At 37.4% G+C, this 20028-nt stretch overlaps 1 protein-coding gene across 1 annotated transcript in view; it reads right to left on the bottom strand.

Annotated features, from left to right (window-relative positions):
- Window positions 1–20028, bottom strand: part of BMP5 (bone morphogenetic protein 5) — a 143659-nt gene that overhangs the window by 110660 nt on the left and 12971 nt on the right. The window lies entirely within an intron of this gene.

Here is a 20028-nt window from a genome sequence, read left to right as displayed (position 1 = left end):
CTCAAGGGCAATCAGACAAGGGTCAAGTGAACTGCAGGAAGAGTCAGAGGAAAATGTAAGAAAGCAAATCAGAAACTGAATTACTTAGGGTCTTGTTGAACAGACGAGGAGTTTGAATTTTATTCTTTGTAATGGAAAGCTTTTTTATTTCTTTCAAGCTCTCCTGAACTAACAAAATGACTCACATCCTGCAGTGATCTCCCATGAATTTGCTGAACTATCTCTACATGTCTTTTATTTTTTTTTTTAGTTTTTAGTTATTTTTTTAAATTTTATTTTATTTTTAAACTTTACAATATTGTATTAGTTTCGCCAAATATCGAAATGAATCCGCCACAAGTATACATGTGTTCCCCATCCTGAACCCTCCTCCCTTCTCCCTCCCCATACCATCCCTCTGGGTCGTCCCAGTGCACAAGCCCCAAGCATCCAGTATTGTGCATTGAACCTGGACTGGCAACTCGTTTCATACATGATATTATACATGTTTCAATGCCATTCTCTCAAATCTTCCCACCCTCTCCCTCTGCAACAGAGTCCATAAGACTGATCTATACATCAGTGTCTCTTTTGCTAAATCATGGGGACTGGAAGGTAATGAAAACAACACTAATTTCTCTGATCAAAAATTATAATAGGACTTGCGTTCTCAGTCACTCAGTCATATTTGGCTTTGTGACCCCATGGACTGTAACCCACCAGATTCCTCTGTCAATGGAATATACCAGGCAAGAATACTCAATTAGATTGCATTTCCTACTCCAGGCGATCTTCCCCATTCAGGAATGAAACCCACATCTCACATCTCCTGCACTGGCAGGCAGATTTTCTACCACTGCCCTACCTGGGAAGCACCTAGAATAGGACTGTTTCCACCCAAGTTTTGATAATCTATTCTATTAATAAAGTTTAAATTGTATTCCATTAAATCACATTTAGTTTCTATCAAGTGTTTTTTTATTGAGCTTATGGTCAAAGAACATTCTGGAGTCTTTTGAAACACACGTGGTAATTGTCAAGATCTATCAGTGCTGTATTTTCCTTCTTGTTTTCAACCTAGAGTGAAGCTTCCAGTTTCTCTTGAATATATCTTGGAGGACTTGGATTCAAATCAGAGTTGACATTGACTAGTTGCCATTTCCCATGACTTAACTTTTCCAATCTCATTTTAATTATCTGTAAGATGAAGATTAACAATTATATTTATATAATAATGATGCTGTTGAGGATTGAAATAGTAGATATAAAATGCTTAGAACATGCCTGTTGAATGAATGATAAGCAATAGATAAAAGTTAATTTCACCTGACATGAAGCCTATTCATATATAGGGATGGATTTATGTACATTTATAGATAATGTGCTCAGTTGCTCAATCACGTCCAACATTTGCAGCCCCATGGACTGTAGTCCATCAGGCTCCTATGCCCATGGAATTCTCCAGGCAAGAATACTGGAATGGGTTGCCATTTCCTACTCCAGGGAATCTTTCTGACCCCAGGATCTAACCCACATCTCTCGTATCTTCTGCATTGACATGTGGATTCTTTACCACTAACACCACTTGGGAAGCCCTTATAGACAATATCTGCATTACAGATTTTTTATATACAAATCTATCAATCTCCCTCGTAAATCCCTAACCAGGGGTGCTGGCCCCATTCATACATGCAACACTCCTGTACTTCCATGCCACTCTACCCCACAGAGCTCTGCTATTCCCATCCAGCTTAAACCTGACCCCACGTAAGCCTTATTCAGTGTGTGTTTTTCACCATCTCCTCTGTCTACTCAGCAGTATGCTCTTTTCCAACAAAAGCACTCACAGTTATTTGACAGCAGCACTGTCATATGCTATTAACTATGTGTTTATTATCGTAAATTCTTTCATCAAATATTTATTTAGCATCGACTCAATGTATATATCTTGAGGCCATTTGCCATGGGAATGGGTAGAATAATTTCCAATCCCATCTTCTTAACCTATGGGTAGTGTGACTTTGGGCAGTTTACCTGGCTTTTTCAAGCCTCAAGTGCTTCATCTGCAAATATGGCATAAGCACCAGGACTTACATAACAGGATGGGAACTGGTTCAAAGGATAAAATGTATCTGCAACATCAGTCACTTTGTGGATTGCAAAGCCAGGGGCTTGTTAACAGGTGGTTATTACCAAAGTTATAGTTTTTATCTTTCTGTTGTGTTTTGCTTGCATATTTTTCTGTTTTAATAAAGAAAAAAATAAAGCCATTTATGATTTTCTTCTTTTAATTTTCCTCTCCCCATTCCAAGAAGCTATATAGGGCTTTATGCAAACTTCTCTTTCAGGGAATGATTGTGTTTTATGACAGCAAACAAAAATCCCTTCCTGGCTTTTTTAGGCTTATAACTTAATGTTATTGATGGGATTATGCTAAGTATGTCAGATATGAAGACACAGAGGCTAAAAAAATGCTTCTGAATGGAGATGGACAGGCACCACAGGCAGAGCAGAAAGATTCCCCAATACAGTGGAAGGGGTCCAGAGCCAGGTCCTTCTTGGAGCCAGCAGGTGGTAACATCTCTGAAAGGGGTATGGGAAGTCGGCTTTCAATCCCAGGGAATGTTCTTGGAATCTTTCTCAAGAGACAGACTGGCACAGGGACATTGCACTTTATAGGAACCTGTGGGCTTGAAAAATAGAGCAGGTTTTTCGTTTTAACAGGGCTTTGCCTCATGGTTTAAAACGTGCATGTATAATTTTGGTAAAAATCAAAATCAACCTAGAAGGATTAAGAATTCCAAAGGTACTTGTTCATTTTAAGCACTAAGCATATCTATAGTGTTATTACACTGATCAGATGTCATTGAAAGCATCTAAAAAGAGTTCATCTACCTGTTTCTTACAGTAAATTTTAAAAATGACTTTAAAATTATAAAAACCTTTAAGATTGGGCTTTGTCAGATTTTTAAGAAGTATATTTTATTGAAACCTACCCTGTGAGCATAAATTTACAAAAAAGGTGAAGATTCTACTGATTTCCCAATAAATTCAGGAAAAAAAAGACACCTAAAATTTCATATCTCTTTATCAATTTTTTAAAAATAAATTTAAGTACCAGACATCTTTAGTACAAAAACATAAAAAAGAAAAATTTTGTTTATATATCTGCCCTCACTATATTGAAATTGATCCAATTCAGTAAATATGACATATAAAATCTTGCTTTGAAACAATTTGTTGTTCAGTAGCTGTTAGGTCCAACTTTTTGCAACCCCATGAACTCCAGCCCACCAGGCTTCCCTGTCCTTCACTGTCTCTCTTAGTTTGCTGAAACTCATGTCCATTGAGTCAGTGTTACCCCAACCATCTCATCTTCTATTGTCCCCTTTTCCTCTTTCCGTAAATCTTTCCCAGCATCAAGGTCTTTTGACTTATCACATCAGGTGGCCAGAGTATTGGAGCTTCAGCTTCAGCATCAGTCCTTACAATCAATATTCAGTGTTGATTTCCTTTAGGATTGACTGGTTTGATCTCCTTGTTGTCCAAGGGACCCTCAAGAGTCTTCTCCAATACCACATTCGAAAGCATCAATTCTTCAGCACTCAGCCTTCTTTATGGTCCAACTCTCACATCCATACGTGACTACTGGAAAAACCATAGCTTTGACTGTAAGGACCTTGGTCAGCAAAGTGATGTCTCTTCTTTTTAATATCCTGTCTAGGTTGGTCATAACTTCTCTTCCAAGGAGCAAGTGTCTTTTAATTTCATGGTTGAATCACCATCTGCAGTGATTTTGGAGCCTAAGAAAATAAAGTCTGTCACTGTTGCCATTGTTTCCCCATCTCTTTGCCATGAAGTGATGGGACTGGATGCCATGAATCTTCGTTTTTTGAAAGTTGAGTTTTAAGCCAGCTTTTCCACACTCCCCTTTTACCTTCATCAAGAGACTCTTCAGCTCTTCTTCACTCTCTGCCATTAAAGTGACATCATCTGTATATCTGAAGTTGTTGATATTTCTCCAGCAATCATCACTATTGCTTGTGAGTCATCCAGCCCATCACTTCATATGACGTACTCTGCATATAAATTAAACAGAGTGATAATATATACAGCCTTGATGTTCTCCTTACCCAATTTGAAATCTGTCCATTGTTCCATGTTCAGTTCTATCCGTTGCTTCTTGTCCTGCATAGATGTTTCTCAGGAGGAAGGTAAGGTGGTCTGATGTTTTCATCTCTTCTGGAATATTCCACAGTCTATTGTGTTCCACACAGTCAAAGGATTTAGATTTTCTTTGGAATTCCCTTGCTTTTTCTATGATCCAATGAATGTTGACAATTTTATCTCTGCTTCCTCTGTCTTTTCTAAATCCAGCTTGTACATCTGAAAGTTCTCAGTTCATGTCCTGCTGAAGCCTAGCTTGAAAGATTAGAGACAGAGTGCCTGAAGAACTATGGACAGAGTTTGTTAAGATTATACAGGAGGTGGTGACCAAAACCATCCTACAAAAAAGAAATGCAAGAAAGCAAAGTAGTTGTCTGAGGAGATTTACAAATAACTGAGAAATGAAGAGAAGGGAAAGACAAAGGAGAAAGGAGAAGAATATACCCAACTGAATGCAGAGTTCCAGAGAACAGCAGAGATAAGAAAGAACAGAGAGATAAGAAAATCTTAAGTGAACAATGCAAAGAAATAGAGGAAAACAATAGAATGGGAAAGTCTAGAGATCTCTTCAAGAAAATTAGAGATACCAAGGGAAAATTTCATGCAAAGCTGGGCACAGTAAAGCACAGAAATGTTATGGACCTAACAGAAGCAGAAGATATTAAGAAGAGATGGCAAGAATACACAGAAGAACTACACAAAAAAGATCATAATGACCCAGATAACTACAATGGTGTGGTCACTCACCTAGAGCCAGGCATCCTTGAGTGTGAAGTCCAGTAGACCTTAGGAAGCATTACTACAAACAAAGCTAGTGGAAGTGGTGGAATTCTAACTGAACTATTTTAAACCCTAAATGATGATACTGTTAAAGTGCTACATTCATTATGCCAGCAAACGTGGAAAACTCAGTGGTGGCCCCATCACTGGAAAAGACCAGTTTTCATTCCAATCCCAAAGAAAGGCAATGCCAAAGATTGTTGAAATTACTATACAGTTGCAAATAATAAGTGATCATTAAAGAAGAAAAAAACAGAAGGAAAAAGATATGGAGTAAACTCTGGAATTTATATAAAATAGAGAAAGTAAAGAGATTTTTCTAAAATAGAGTAAAATAAAAGTCCATATAGTCAAAGCTATGGTTTTTCCAGTAGTCATGTATGGATGTGAGAGTTGGACCATAAAGAAACTGAATGCCAAAGAATTGATCGTTTTGAACTGTGGTGTTGGAGAAGACTCTTGAGAGTCCCTTGGACTGCAAGGAGATCAAATCAATCAATCCTAATGGAAATTAGTCCTGAATATTCATTGGAAGGACTGATGCTGAAGCTGGAGCTCCAATCCTTTGGCCACCTGATGCAAAGAACTGACTCATTGGAAAAGACCCTGATGCTGGGAAAGATTGAAGGCAGAGGAGAAGGGGACGACAGAGGATGAGATGTTTGGATGGTATACCCGACTCGATGGACATGAGTTTGAGCAAGCTATGGGAGTTGGTGATGAACAGGAAAGCCTGATGTGCTAAAGTCCACTTGGTCACAAAGAGTTGGACATGACTGAGTGACTGAACTGAACTGAAAGAGACTTTGGTGTAGGTATTTTTAAAAAAAATTATTTGTAATGATAAAAATACAACCTCATTATATTTGGAAAAAACAGTAACAAAGTATATAAAGAATAAAATTAGAAAATCACTGATTAAATTTCCAGAGATTGATCTATTTAAACTTGGTTCATTTTTTTTAGGGATTCTGTGATATATTTTTTAAATCTTATTAAGAAGTAGTTATATATTTAATAACAGTAGTTTGATCCATATCTATAATATATTCCCTCTTTTTTCAGTTAGAGTCTTGGTGTTTATTTTTATTTATATAAGCTCATTATACAGCTAGCATGCAAATTTTATATTTTATGTTGACTCCAGATTTTTTTAATCCAACTGGTTGTTGATCTTCTTTTTCTATTTCCCTTTGCTCATTTGTGATATAGTTAAATCTTACTTTTTTCCAAGTTTTTTTTCACTCCCACTAAGAGCAGAACTTCTTCCTTCAAAGTAAACATTAATATGTACAGCATGGTGAGTACAGTTAATAATAAATCTGTAAAAGACAATTCTTTACGTCTCTTTTCATTCAGAAATAGCTTGTCCCTGAATTGATTTATACCTTTTTTAATACTATTTTTTAATTTATGTAAAGCTTTTTATTCACAAAGGCTGCACATGTTTCCGTTGAGGGGTCCATTGAACCTTTTACCTCATTGTGTTGTGTGTGGCGTTACTTCTCCTGTAATTGGGATATAATTTTTCATTATAGATTCTAACTGGCTGCTGTTATTTTCAAGAAGTAGGCATGATTTTCATTTTATTCCTGTTCATTTAGCTGAACCAATTTATCCTAGTACCTTTTCAGTTGATTTCTAAAGTGAGCAATAATGTTAATGGTGTATGGTTAGACTGCATTTTCCAGAACTCCCAGACTTCTGTTTATTATTCATGATCATAACCAGCACGGTTTGTTTTTGCTGTTGTGGTTTTCTTGTTTAGTTTGTCCTTTTTTTTGAAAAAAAAAAGGACTAAAGTGTTAAAATGTTGTTCTTGATTTGTGATAGATTCTACCATGTGACTAAAATATCTTTCTATTCTCAGTTCTCTCTCTCTTCCTCTTGCTCTCTAACAGGATTGGGAATTGAATTTTATTGTACACCATTAATTTTATGAAGATCATTGGTGTACCAAGAGCAGGCAGTTAGAGCAATCTACTGTGGGTCTAGAAAAGAAAGGCATTCATTAAGGATAATAATAAAACCAACTATAAGTCATTCTGCTTTTTATTATCACCATGCTTCACAATTCTAAACAGTGTCAGTGACAGAATACTCTTCATAGAAAAAATGTTGTATTGATCAGTGTTCAAAAAATTGCTATTACTACTGTTGCATTTTCATAATACACATGTAAGCCTCAAATGAGCACATTTTTATTATATATCCTTTAATAAACATTTTATTCTGTGGATGTTAATGTGGAGAACTACTGTTTATACAGTGAACCCTAATGCACATGGGTGAGTAAGAAATTAAGTACAATTACATATTTTTCTTTATATTCACTGCACATTTATACCAAATCTGCTATTTAAATGGAGACTATATAATATCACATGACTTGGAGACATAAATAAAACCCAGACTGAGCTTGAAAAATTCTGAACCATTATGAATTTCAGAAGATTTTACCAAATATAATACTAATATTAGTCAGTATTTTTATTTTCCTTTATTTCAACAAACTCTTTAGTGCAATTTAAAAGTGTTAATCCAGTACCTCCTTTCTTGTTATTTCTTCTTCTTATTTTTTTATTATTATTTTAGTGACATAGATGTGTATATATATATATACACGTATCATTCAATAAGGAAATTGTTCACTGTATTTTCTTTGTGGTCTTATTTTGATGAATTTATTTCATGATTATTATTGAATATATTTTGTCAGAGGAGCTAGGTATCATGTACTCTGAGTATCAGTATTTTCTGTGTGCCATCAATCAAGATTATGTAAGTCTTTGAATTGACAGATTTCCTGATATTAAATATCCATTCATTTTTAGAATCAAACTCATTTCATAAAGATTATGGCTATTTTAAATTAATTTCAATTTGCACATATTTTAATTAAAATTTTGCCACAGCATTCTTTTTTGATTTGCAAGTAATTTTAATTGAAAAATTTTTTTAAATTCTGTTTCATATTTTCTATCTACATTTGTTAAATTGTTAAAAATTACTCGATGACTTTTTTGTTTAGTATTCTGGACCAGTTTATTAGCATTTGCTTCTCTGATTCTTAATTTTTTCACTTCTCTGCTCCAAATGACAAAGTTCCAAATCTCTTAAAAAAATATTTTGATCAAATTTTCAATAATTACCAATGCTTACCTATTCATATTTCTCATTCTTAAGGTATTTCATTTTCAACTTATTGGCATAGAATTAATGTAGTACTCCATAAAGTGTTAAATTTTATAAATAATTATATGTCATTTATCTATTTTATTTCCATTTTAATAGTATTTATTAGAAGTTCACTGATTACTTCATCTTTCAAATTAATAGTTTTAAATTAATCAATTCATAGTCTGTCTCCTATTCAGTGTATTTTGTTTTTTATTTCTATATGTTATACTTTTTGGACTTAATGGGGCATGTTCAGTAAAATGCTTAATTCATTAATCTCCCTTCATTTCTATTCTTTTCCTTTTAGTGTTAAAGCTCTAAAGGCATGAATTTATCCTAGAGTATAGCTATGGCAACCATTCTTATGTTTTGATAAAGTTTCATAAATGGTATTTTTATTAAAACTTATGACCAATACCAGACCATCTGACCTGCATCTTGAGAAACCTATATGCAGGTCAGGAAGCAACAGTTAGAACTGGACATGTGGACATGGAACAACAGACTGATTCCAAACAGGATAAGTAGTACATGAAGACTGTATATTGTCACCCTGCTTATTTAACTTCTATGCAGAGTACATCATGAGAAACGCTGGGCTGGAGGAAGCACAAGCTGGAATCAAGATTGCCAGGAGAAACATCAATAACCTCAGATATGCAGATGACACCACCCTAATGGCAGAAAGTGAAGAGGAGCTAAAGAGCCTCTTGATGAAAGTGAAGAGGAGAGTGAAAAAATTGGCTTAAAGCTCAACATTCAGAAAATGAAGATCATGGCATCTGGTCCCATCACTTCATGGGAAACAGATGGGGAAACAGTGGAAACAGTGTCAGACTTTATTTTGGGGGGTTCCAAAATGACTTCAGATGGTGATTGCAGCCATGAAATTAAAAGACACTTACTCCTTGGAAGGAAAGTTATGATGAAACTAGACAGCATATTCAAAAGCAGAGACATTACTTTGCCAACAAAGGTCTGTCTAGTCAAGGCTATGGTTTTTCCAGTGGTCATCTATGGATGTGAGAGTTGGACTATAGAGAAAGCTGAGCGCCGAAGAATTGATACTTTTGAACTGTGGTGTTGGAGAAGACTCTTGAGAGTCCCTTGGACTGCAAGGAGATTCAACCAGTCCATCCTAAAGGAAATCGGTCCTGGGTGTTCATTGGTAGGACTGATGCTGAGGCTGAAACTCCAATACTTTGGCCACCTCATGCGAAGAGTTGACTCATTGGAAAAGACTGATGCTGGGAGGGATTGGGGGCAGGAGGAGAAGGGAACAACAGAGGATGAGATGGCTGGATGGCATCACCGACTCAATGCACATGAGTTTGGCTAAACTCTGGTAATTGATGATGGACAGGGAGGCCTGGCGTGCTGCGATTCATGGGGTAGCAAAGAGTTGGACACCACTGAGCGACTGAACTGGACTGAACTGATTCCTTAAACATCTAATTTCTTCTTAATTTAGTCAGGGAATTTATGTAGTTATTATATGGTTTATGACTATTCAGTTATAAATATGACATGTAAACTATCTGCCTGTTTGCAATTTATTTTCACAAATAAGCTGCTACTAGCTCTGTGGCTTTTGACAAATGCAGAAGTTTGTAACCACCCCCACAATATAGATTCACAGAACTCCCTTCACTATTGTAGCTTCTCTGTAATCAAACACTTCCTATCTTTAATTCCTGGCAAAAACTCATCTATTCCCCATCTCCATAGCTCTGCTTTTCCTGTAAAGTGAAGTGAAGTCGCTCAGTCGTGTCTGACTCTTAGTGACCCCATGGACTACAGCCTACCATCCTCCTCCGTCCATGGGATTTTCCAGGCAAGAGGACTGGAGTGGGGTGCCATTTCCTTCTCCATGCTTTTCCTAGAATTACATATAAATACAATCATACAATATGTAGCCTTTGGGTCTGGTGGTTTTACACTTAGAAAAATGTAATTTAAGTTCACCTGTATCTAAGTATGTGAAGTTGCTTCAGTCATGTTATATTTTTCCATGGGATTCTCCAGGCAAGAATACGGGAGTGGGTTGCCACGCTCTCCTTCAGGGGATCTCCCCAACTCAGGGGTCAAAATCAGGTCTCTTGTGTCTCTTGCATTGACAGGTGGGTACTTTAACATTAGCGCCACCTTGGAAGCCCCTCTATCTTAGCATGTATAAAATAGTTCTATCATTGAGAATTCCACTGAATAGATATTTAACCATTAATTAATCTTGGCATGTATAAATAGTTCTACTGTTGAGAATTTCATTGAATTCTCAACAATGGTTAAGCCTTTGAAGAACATTTAAATTCTTTGTACTTTAGGGTAATTATGAAGAGTCTCTGTAAACATTCACATACAGATTTTTATGTACGGGAATTCAGGTGCAGATTTCATTTCTCTATAATAAATACCTAGAAGTGATATATTTGGGTCACAGGGCTAGTGTATGTGTAATATTATGAGAAACTACCAACATTTCTTTCAAAGAGGCCGTGTCATTTTGCATTCCTAGAAGCAATTTATGAGAGTTCCATATCTTTACCAGTACAGGCACAGGGAGGTTTTGTTCTTTTCCCCTTTTCCCGTTTTAGCTTCTTCTATGATGTGTAGTGCTATCTTATTGTACTTTTAATTAGCATTTCCTTAATGGCGGTGAACATGGTTCGTGCCTGCTGCTGCTGCTGCTGCTAAGTCGCTTCAGTCGTGTCCGACTCTGTGTGACCCCATAGATGGCAGCCCACCAGGCTCCCCTGTCCCTGGGATTCTCCAGGCAAGAAGAATGGAGTGGGTTTCCATTTCCTTCTCCAATGCATGAAAGTGAAAAGTGAAAGGGAAGTCGTTCAGTCGTGTCCGACTCTTAGCGATCCCATGGACTGCAGCCTACCAGGCTCCTCCGTCCATGGGATTTTCCAGGCAAGAGTACTGAAGTGGGGTGCCATTGCCTTCTCCAGGTTTGTGCCTATCACTTACCAATCACTATTGTAATATTTTGAATGTTATGTGTGCTATCAAATTAGTGATTTATGTACACAGTCCACTAAATTTTAGAAAAAGTATATACACAACTTGATACAACTAAATGTATTTCAAAGTACAGTCCTTGAGGTAATTCAATTAATTTAACTTTTTTAGCTGTGTTATTCAAGTACATCATTGTTTTATATTTGTGTATGTATGTATTCTGTTATGCAGTTTTAACTGCATGGTAAGTTTTCATACTATAACTTTGCTTCAATTTTTACTTACACTTCTAACAATTTTTATTCTATGCATTTTGATTTATTACTTCACATACAAAGATTTGGCAAACCTGGAGCTTGGTCAAGTTTTATACCGTCCATGTTATACTGACTTGCTCTGTTTTATGTCATTCATTTTCCCTTGCATCTTAGACTTGCTAACATAAAATTACGACCCCTGATTTTTTCTGCTTGTATGTTTCTGATATACCACCTTGTTTGTTGATTCAGAATTTATCTAATTATTTGATATTGTCACTTCAGCTGAGTAATTTTTGCAGTTAGGACACCATTGTACTAATACTTAGATTTCTAGGGCTTCCCTGGTGGCTCAGAGGTTAAAGTGTCTGCCTGCAATGTGGGAGACCTGAGTTTGACCCCTGAGTCAGGAAGATCCCCTGGAGAAGGAAATGGCAACCCACTCCAGTATTCTTGCCTGGAGAATCCCATGGATGGAGGAGCCTGGTAGGCTGCAAAGAGGTCACAAAGAGTCGGACACGACTTAGATTTCTAACTGTTGCATAAATGTCTTTTTTTAAAAACTACACTATGATATAGCATTGAACTTTTCAGGGCTAAGAGATGTTGATAACATGATGAACACGTGTAATGAAAAATCGTGATTTAGAGACCAGATTTAGCCAAAACAAAAGTGTAAGCATATCCTATACTTCCTTAACCTCAGATCAGTCTAGAAGATGCTAAAGAGGCCAAGCTAATGAAAGTGGGTCATGGCTTTCTTATCCATTCATCTGCTAATGGACATCTAGGTTGCTTCCATGTCCTGGCTATTATAAACAGTGCTGCGATGAACATTGGGGTACATGTGTCTCTTTCAATTCTGGTTTCCTCAGTGTGTATGCCCAGCAGTGGGATTGCTGGATCATAAGGCAGTTCTATTTCCAGTTTTTTAAGGAATCTCCACACTGTTCTCCATAGTGGCTGTACTAGTTTGCATTCCCACCAACAGTGTAAGAGGGTTCCCTTTTCTCCACACCCTCTCCAGCATTTATTGCTTGTAGACTTTTGGATCGCAGCCATTCTGACTGGCGTGAAATGGTACTTCATAGTGGTTTTGATTTGCATTTCTCTGATAATGAGTGGTGCATATACACAATGGAGTATTACTCAGCCATTAAAAAGAATACATTTGAATCAGTTCTAATGAGGTGGATGAAACTGGAGCCTATTATACAGAGTGAAGTAAGCCAGAAAGAAAAACACCAATACAGTATACTAACGCATATATATGGAATTTAGAAAGATGGTAACAGTAACCCTGTATACGAGACAGCAAAAGAGACACTGATGTATAGAACAGTCTTTTGGACTCTTTGAGAGAGGGAGAAGGTGGGATGATTTGGGAGAATGGCATTGAAATATGTATAATATCATGTATGAAATGAGTCGCCAGTCCAGGTTCGATGCATGACACTGGATGCTTGGGGCTGGTGCACTGGGACGACCCAGAGGGAGGGTATGGGGAGGGAGGAGGGAGGAGGGTTCAGGATGGGGAACACAGGTATACCTGTGGCGGATTCATTTAGATATATGGCAAAACCAATACATTATTGTAAAGTTTAAAAATAAAATAAAATAAAATTCCAATTTAGAGATACACTTTAAAAAAAAAAATAGACTATCTGTTCTTTGAAGATTTGACAAAAATGTACCTATAACATTATCTTTGTTTTATCTGTAGTTATATCTATCAATCATTCAAAATAGCATTATTTATCTTTATCTCTCTTTTCCTCGATAATAGAAGTTCTTCCAGGTTATTTGTGATATTTTCTTTGTCCTGTATGTTACAAATAATATTTTCTAATTTGTCACTGAAGCATCTATTTTGTTTATGGTATTTTTCATGCAAAAGAAGAACTTTAAAATTTATATCTTTGTATTTGTTTATTTTTACATGTTTACATAATCTCTAGTATTATGTATTTATTTTTTAAGCATTTTGTATATATAAAGACTTTTAAAATTTAGTTTATATTGGAAACTATGAATTTCCAATAACTTCCAAGTGTTCCAGCATCAATTATTGAATCTTCACTCCATTAATTTGAAAAGTTGGTTTATTATTTCCTAAATTCTATTTATGTTTGACTCTGTATCTCTTTAAATTCATAGATCTGTCCTACTGCATTATTAGTTTATATTTTATAATATGCTTTTATATGAATGAGAGTAAAATGATCTCCTATTTTCTTCTTTAAAAAAAAAAAAATGAAAGTGGGTCATGAATGTTCCTCATCAATATGATCATTTAAACAACAGCTGGTGGCAAGAAGTGATTCCAACACATCTTGGGATTCTGTGAAAAAGGTTTAGACCAATAATCAAACTTGAGACTAAACTAGAAGGTATGTAATTGTGGGTAAATGCAGGCAATGGATAATCAATTAAAAATAATTTGTGTAGAGACCACCTTGGTGGTCCACACAAGTCTGATACATGGTCCAGGTAGATACCACATGTCATGGGGCAGCTAAGCCTGTGTGCCCCAACAAGAAAAACCACCGCATTGAGAAGCCTGTGCACATCAAGGAAGAGTAGCCCCTGCTCTCTGCAGCTCTAGAAAGCCCGCATGCGGCAACGAAGACACAGTGCAGCCAAAAATAAAACAATATTTTTTTTCATTTGTGTGTTTACTTAGTGTTCCTCCCTCCAGTCCCCAAATGCCACCTTTAAATAGTATAATAAATGAGACACTTACACCCCTCTGCCATCCCTGTTCTTAGGTTAGCTATAAATGCATGTTTTATAATTAAATTATAGGAGATTATTAGGGCATTAGTTTATTTAGGCCAAAATTTATTTCTTCTGCGGATTTTTATTCTCAAATATGGTTCCTTGAAGACTATGTACTTTCCATTCTTAGTGATTTCTATTCCAGTAATCAGCTGCATGGCACCTTCAAACAGTTATTTCTGGAGAGGGATGTGAATGAAATATTTTCCAAACTGTTAAATAATGGAAGTGTTTTTCAGTTTTTCTGAAATTTTTTAATTCAGAAGAAATACAAATTCAAAAAAAAAAGATTTAAGATAGTTAAGAATGTAAATATATTCAACTTAATTTAGATTTCAGTATGATAAAATAGTCTATAGAAGGGAATAGCAACCCACTCCAGTATTCTTGCCTGGAGAATTCCATGGACAGAGGAGCCTGGTGGTCTATAGTCCACAAGGTCGCAAAGAGTCGGACACAACTGAGCGACTAACACCCCCCCACACACACACACACACGATAAAATAATACTAGCATTTATGGTTGGTGCAAATAGTAATTGAAACAAGTTTACTGAAAAACAATTTAGTAATATTTAGTAATATTTTTCAGAAGATTTAAAAGATAATTTTATTCTAACTCAATTTTAAAGAATAGACTCTAAGAAAGTGATCAGAAATTGTCAAAAATGTTTATGAACACTTATATAAAGATGTTCATTTCAACAGATTACATAATAGTGAAAACTGGAAAAGGGCTTCACTGGTAGTTCGGCGGTAAAGAATTCACCTGCAATGAAGGAGACACAAGTTCTGTCCCTGGGTCGGGAAGATCCCCTGGAGAAGGAAATGCCACCCCACTCCAGTATTCTTGCTTGGGAAATCCCATGGATAGAGAAGCCTGGCGGGATACAGTCCATGGGGTGGCAAAAGAATTGGACACAGCTACTAAACAGCAGCAATAAACAACAACAAAAAAAAGGAAAAATTGCATGCCAGACTATAATTTATTCAGCTGAAATATTATTGTCATCACAATATGCTCATAAAGAGCACATGAAGAAATGAGAACAGTCATATACTAAAAAAAATCAAGACTAAACTAAGAGCACAACATTGCGTAAACATTGCTTAATTCTAAAAAAGTGAATGCTTGTAAAGTATGGAAAGAAATATTAAAACATCAACCATAGTAGTTCTAGATAATAGATTTAAACTTTTTTGCTGCTTCTTTTTAATTTTGGAAATAAAGTGGTCATGGTGTCAACAAACTAGCTTATCATAATTCTTTGCTTGCCATTGTTTCCAAAAATGATTTCATATAATAGAATTTCCTCAGGAGGAGTGTTTCTCAGAGTGAGATCGCTGCAACACTGGGGATCCATGGTTCTGTCAGGAGAGCTCCAGAGTTCATGTGCCTTGGAAACCTCATAACCCATATCCTCCTTGCAGAGATACACAATGCTCATTGACATAATAAAGATACTGAGAAGTCTTCTCTTGGATATATCAAACCTTATTTAATGACTGTTTGTCAGCACAGTTCAAATTTATTTGACTGTAAAATTTCAGATCCACCCCTTATAGAAGAACTTAAAACACTTTCAAGGAAATCCCCTTACAAATGCTAAGAATTCTGATTTAAAAGAGTCAGTGGTTGAAGGTGTCCAACAGATTTAAACAATCATGTTTCAGCAGGGGGTTGAGTTATTAGAGACACCAAGGGAACATTTCATGCAAAGATGGGCTCAATAAGGGACAGAAATAGTATGGACCTAACAGAAGCAGAATATATTAAGAAGAGATGGCAAGAATACACAGAACTATACAAAAAAGATCTTCACGACCCAGATAATCACGATGGTGTGATCACTCACCTAGAGCCAGACATCCTGGAATGTGACAAGTGGGCCTTAGGAAGTATCACTAAAAACAAAGCTAGTGGAGGTGATGGAATTCCAGGTGAGCTATTTCAAATCCTGAAAGATGATGCTGTGAAAGTGCTGCATTCAACATGCCAGCAAATTTGGAAAACTCAGCAGTGGCCACAGGACTGGAAAAGGTCAGTTTTCATTCCAATCCCAAAGAAAGGCAATGCCAAGGAATGTTCAAACTACTGCACAATTGCACTCATCTCACATGCTAGTAAAGTAATGCTCAAAATTCTCCAAGTCAGGCTTCAGCAATACGTGAACCGTGAACTTCCAGATGTTCAAGCTTGTTTTAGAAAAGGCAGAGGAACCAGAGATCAAATTGCCAACATCTGCTGGATTGTCGAAAAAGCAAGAGAGTTCCAGAAAAACATCTATTTCTGCTTTATTGACTATGCCAAAGCCTTTGACTGTGTCGATCACAATAAACTGTGGAAATTCTGAAAGAGATGGGAATACCAGACCACCTGACCTGCCTCTTGAGAAACCTATATGCAGGTCAGGAAGCAACAGTTAGAACTGGACATGGAACAACAGACTGGTTCCAAATAGGAAAAGGAGCACATCAAGGCTGTATATTGTTACCCTGCTTATTTAACTTATATGCAGAGTACATCATGAGAAACACTAGGCTAGAAGAAGCACAAGCTGGAATCGAGATTGCCGGGAGAAATATCAATAACCTCAGATATGCAGATGACACCACCCTAATGGCAGGAAGTGAAGAGGAGCTAAAGAGCCTCTTGATGAAAGTGAAAGAGGAGAGTGAAAACATTGGCTTAAAGCTCAACATTCAGAAAACTAAGATCATGGCATCTGGTCCCATGACGTCATGGCAAATATTTGGGGAAACAGTGGAAACAGTGGCTGACTTTAAATCACTGCAGTTGTTGATTGCAGCCTTGAAATTAAAAGACACTTTCTCCTTGGAAGGAAAGTTATGACCAACCTAGACAGCATATTAAAAAGCAGACATTACTTTGTCAACAGAGGTCCATCTAGTCAAGGCTATGGTTTTTCCAGTAGCCACGTATGGATGTGAGAGTTGGACTATAAAGAAAGCTGAGTGCCAAAGAATTGATGCTTTTGAACTGTGGTGTTGGAGAAGACTCTTGAGAGTCCCTTGGACTGCAAGGAGATCCAACCAGTCCATCCTAAAGGAGATCAGTCCTGGGTGTTCATTGGAAGGACGGATGCTGAGGCTGAAACTCCAATACTTTGGCCACCTCATGTGAAGAGTTGACTCATTGGAAAAGATCCTGATGCTGGGAGGGATTGGGGGCAGGAGGAGAAGGGAACAACACAGGATGAGATGGCTGGATGGCATCACCGACTCAATGCACATGAGTTTGGCTGAACTCCGGTAATTGATGATGGACAGGGAGGCCTGGCGTGCTGTGGTTCATGGGGTAGCAAAGAGTCGGACATGACTGATCGACTGAACTGAACTGAATGAGTTATTGTATATCAATGAAGTTAGTGGAATTAAAATTAAATATGATTTATGAGCCAGTCATAAACAATAATTTTATCTTCTGACCTTCTAAGTATTCTGCTGCTGCTATGTCACTTCAGTCATATCCGACTCAAGCATATCTCAGTGTAAATAATTAGAAATCAGCTACTGAGATTGTTTATACTTCCCCTTACATTACAACTGTGGATTGATTGGGTGGGAGTGGTCAGGTAAAGGGAGGAAGAGAGAGAGAAAGAAAATAGAATTTTTAAAAACAAGCAGGTTCCATCTTAAATGTTCATCTTTATGCTGCAGCTACTTCTTGATTTGCCTTTCAAAGCAGAGATTAGTCCTCAGGTTTATTGCTGAAATTTGATACATAAATAAACATCCTTGCTTTTTACAAGTCCTTTTTTGATTTCTTGGCTTTGTATTAAGACCCAGGGATCAAACCCAGGACTCTTGCATTTCAAGCAGATTCTTTACCATCTGAGTCACCAGGGAAGCCCACTGAGGGCTGGGGGCAGCTGAGAGTCCCCAAGCACCTTGTCCCAAAGATATTTTTTCTTGAAAAACAAGAGAAAATAAATAAACATTTATTTATTTAAATACTTATTTAATACTTATTTAAATAAATATTTATTTATTTAAATATCCCATTGCGACCACATGGACTGTAGCCCACCAGGCTTCTCTGTCTGTGGAATTCTTCAGGCAAGAATACTGGAGTGGGTAGCCATTCCCTTTTCCAGGGGATCTTGCCAACCCAGGGATCTCACCCAGGTCTCCCATACTATAGGCAGATTCTTTACCATCTGAGCCACCAGATGGAAGCCCTAAATATCCCAAGGCCTTAGCTTTAAATTCATAAGATATGTGAAAAGCAGAAACAATAGATTTAGCTTTGGTGTGATGTAGGGGCCATGAATGAGCTGTGTGAAAGGCACTCACTTTACACATGCAAGAGATTAGGGCTGTAGCTGCTACAAATCAGGAGACGTGCTTTCTATGTGGAGTGTTCAGTGTTATATAGAACACGGAGGAGACCTCGCCATAACCAGCAGGATGGAGCAGAGGCTAGCTGCCAGGGCTCCCATCTGCAATCACAGGGATTTCCTAACCTGTAGGTTCACGGGGTCCTGCAGCCCAAACTTCCAGTTTAATAGGTTCTTCATGACATTTGCTAGCCAGTCTAGGATTGGGTCACAAAAGCTGTGACAAGGCCTTCATCCTAGCTGCAGGGCAGACCTGTTACTTGCCCTTCTACACTGGCCAGCAATCTGGTAGTTTTCCAGCATCCAAATGAACTATTATTTATTCCACCCTCCAACCTCTGCTTTTGAGGCCTATTAGTGTTTACAGCTTTGACAGTCTACCTCTTCTCTTTCTGGCCAAACATTACTCCTGTTCCTCTCAAGTCTGACTTTTGAAGGTAAGACTCAACACAGATCCCCTTTCCCTCGTTCATTACTGGCCAACTGGTCAAATGTCACAAAGGTCAGCATCCCTGGGGTCTGCAGACTGCTTGCTTCCCTCTGCCTTGCGAGTGTCATGAGGATCTGCCTTCTTCAAAAGGCCACGCATCCCCATTCAGAAGAAGGCTTAGAGGAGCCCAGCTCCAGGGAGAAGACTTTGAGTAAGCTCATTCCTAGGGATTTTTCCCCTCTAAATTCTAAAGCATTGCTAATGAAGTGAAACTATCCCAAGTCCAATATAGGAAATGTTGGAAAAATATACAGAAGTTTGACAGAGTTCAAACCATGCCCCAACCAACAGCCTTCCTGACAGCATTTACAAAGGAGAGACAGCAGAGCAGGGGGAAGCTTGCACTCTGAATCCACGTCCTCCTCTCACAGGATGTAGGACTTTGGACCAGGGACAACATCTTTGGATCTCAGTTCCCTCATCTGTAAAATAAGGTCATTTTGTGGGAATTAAATGTTAGCACTTGAAATACTATTGGCACACTGGCCGGCACCTTAGAAGCACCGAGTAAGTGTTAGCCGAGGAAGACAGTGCCTTCCACTAGAGCAGAAATCAGGGTGAGTCTTAAGTCCTTCCTCTATGATTTCACTTTGACGATCTGGTGTTTTGTTGATATGAATTCTTGGGTAAGCACCAATCACAGGGATGGCGTCCCAGGAGACTTAGATTTACTTTTTGCAGTATATGTTCATTTCACGATCACAGAAGATAGCTAGTAAAGAGTCAAGCAGTGGTAAAATACTGAGCAATGTTTCTCAATAATCAAGTTGAAATAATAATGGTCTACTGCCCAGGATCCTGAGAAGATTCAAAGCTTCATATCCAAAAGTTCTGTATACCAGTTTTTTGAATTTTTGTTATTCTGCACGTGACAAAGTGTGTCTTCATTGACTGAGTATATCTTGAATCCATACTATGTGCAATATGTACAATAACAGAGGAGATAGCAAACACAAGCTTGTTAGCACACGTGTGAAAAAGTAACATAGGGTCCGGGGTGAAAATTCAGACACATCCAATAATCTAATGTTGAAAAATTGTGTGATCTTTACCCCTGTTTTCTAAGCACAGCA

The sequence above is a fragment of the Bos indicus genome, chromosome 23 (assembly GCF_029378745.1).
Source record: "Bos indicus isolate NIAB-ARS_2022 breed Sahiwal x Tharparkar chromosome 23, NIAB-ARS_B.indTharparkar_mat_pri_1.0, whole genome shotgun sequence".
NCBI classification, from domain to species: Eukaryota; Metazoa; Chordata; class Mammalia; order Artiodactyla; family Bovidae; genus Bos; species Bos indicus.
Note: the sequence above shows the minus strand (reverse complement) of the source record. Positions and strands in the feature narration are given on the sequence as shown.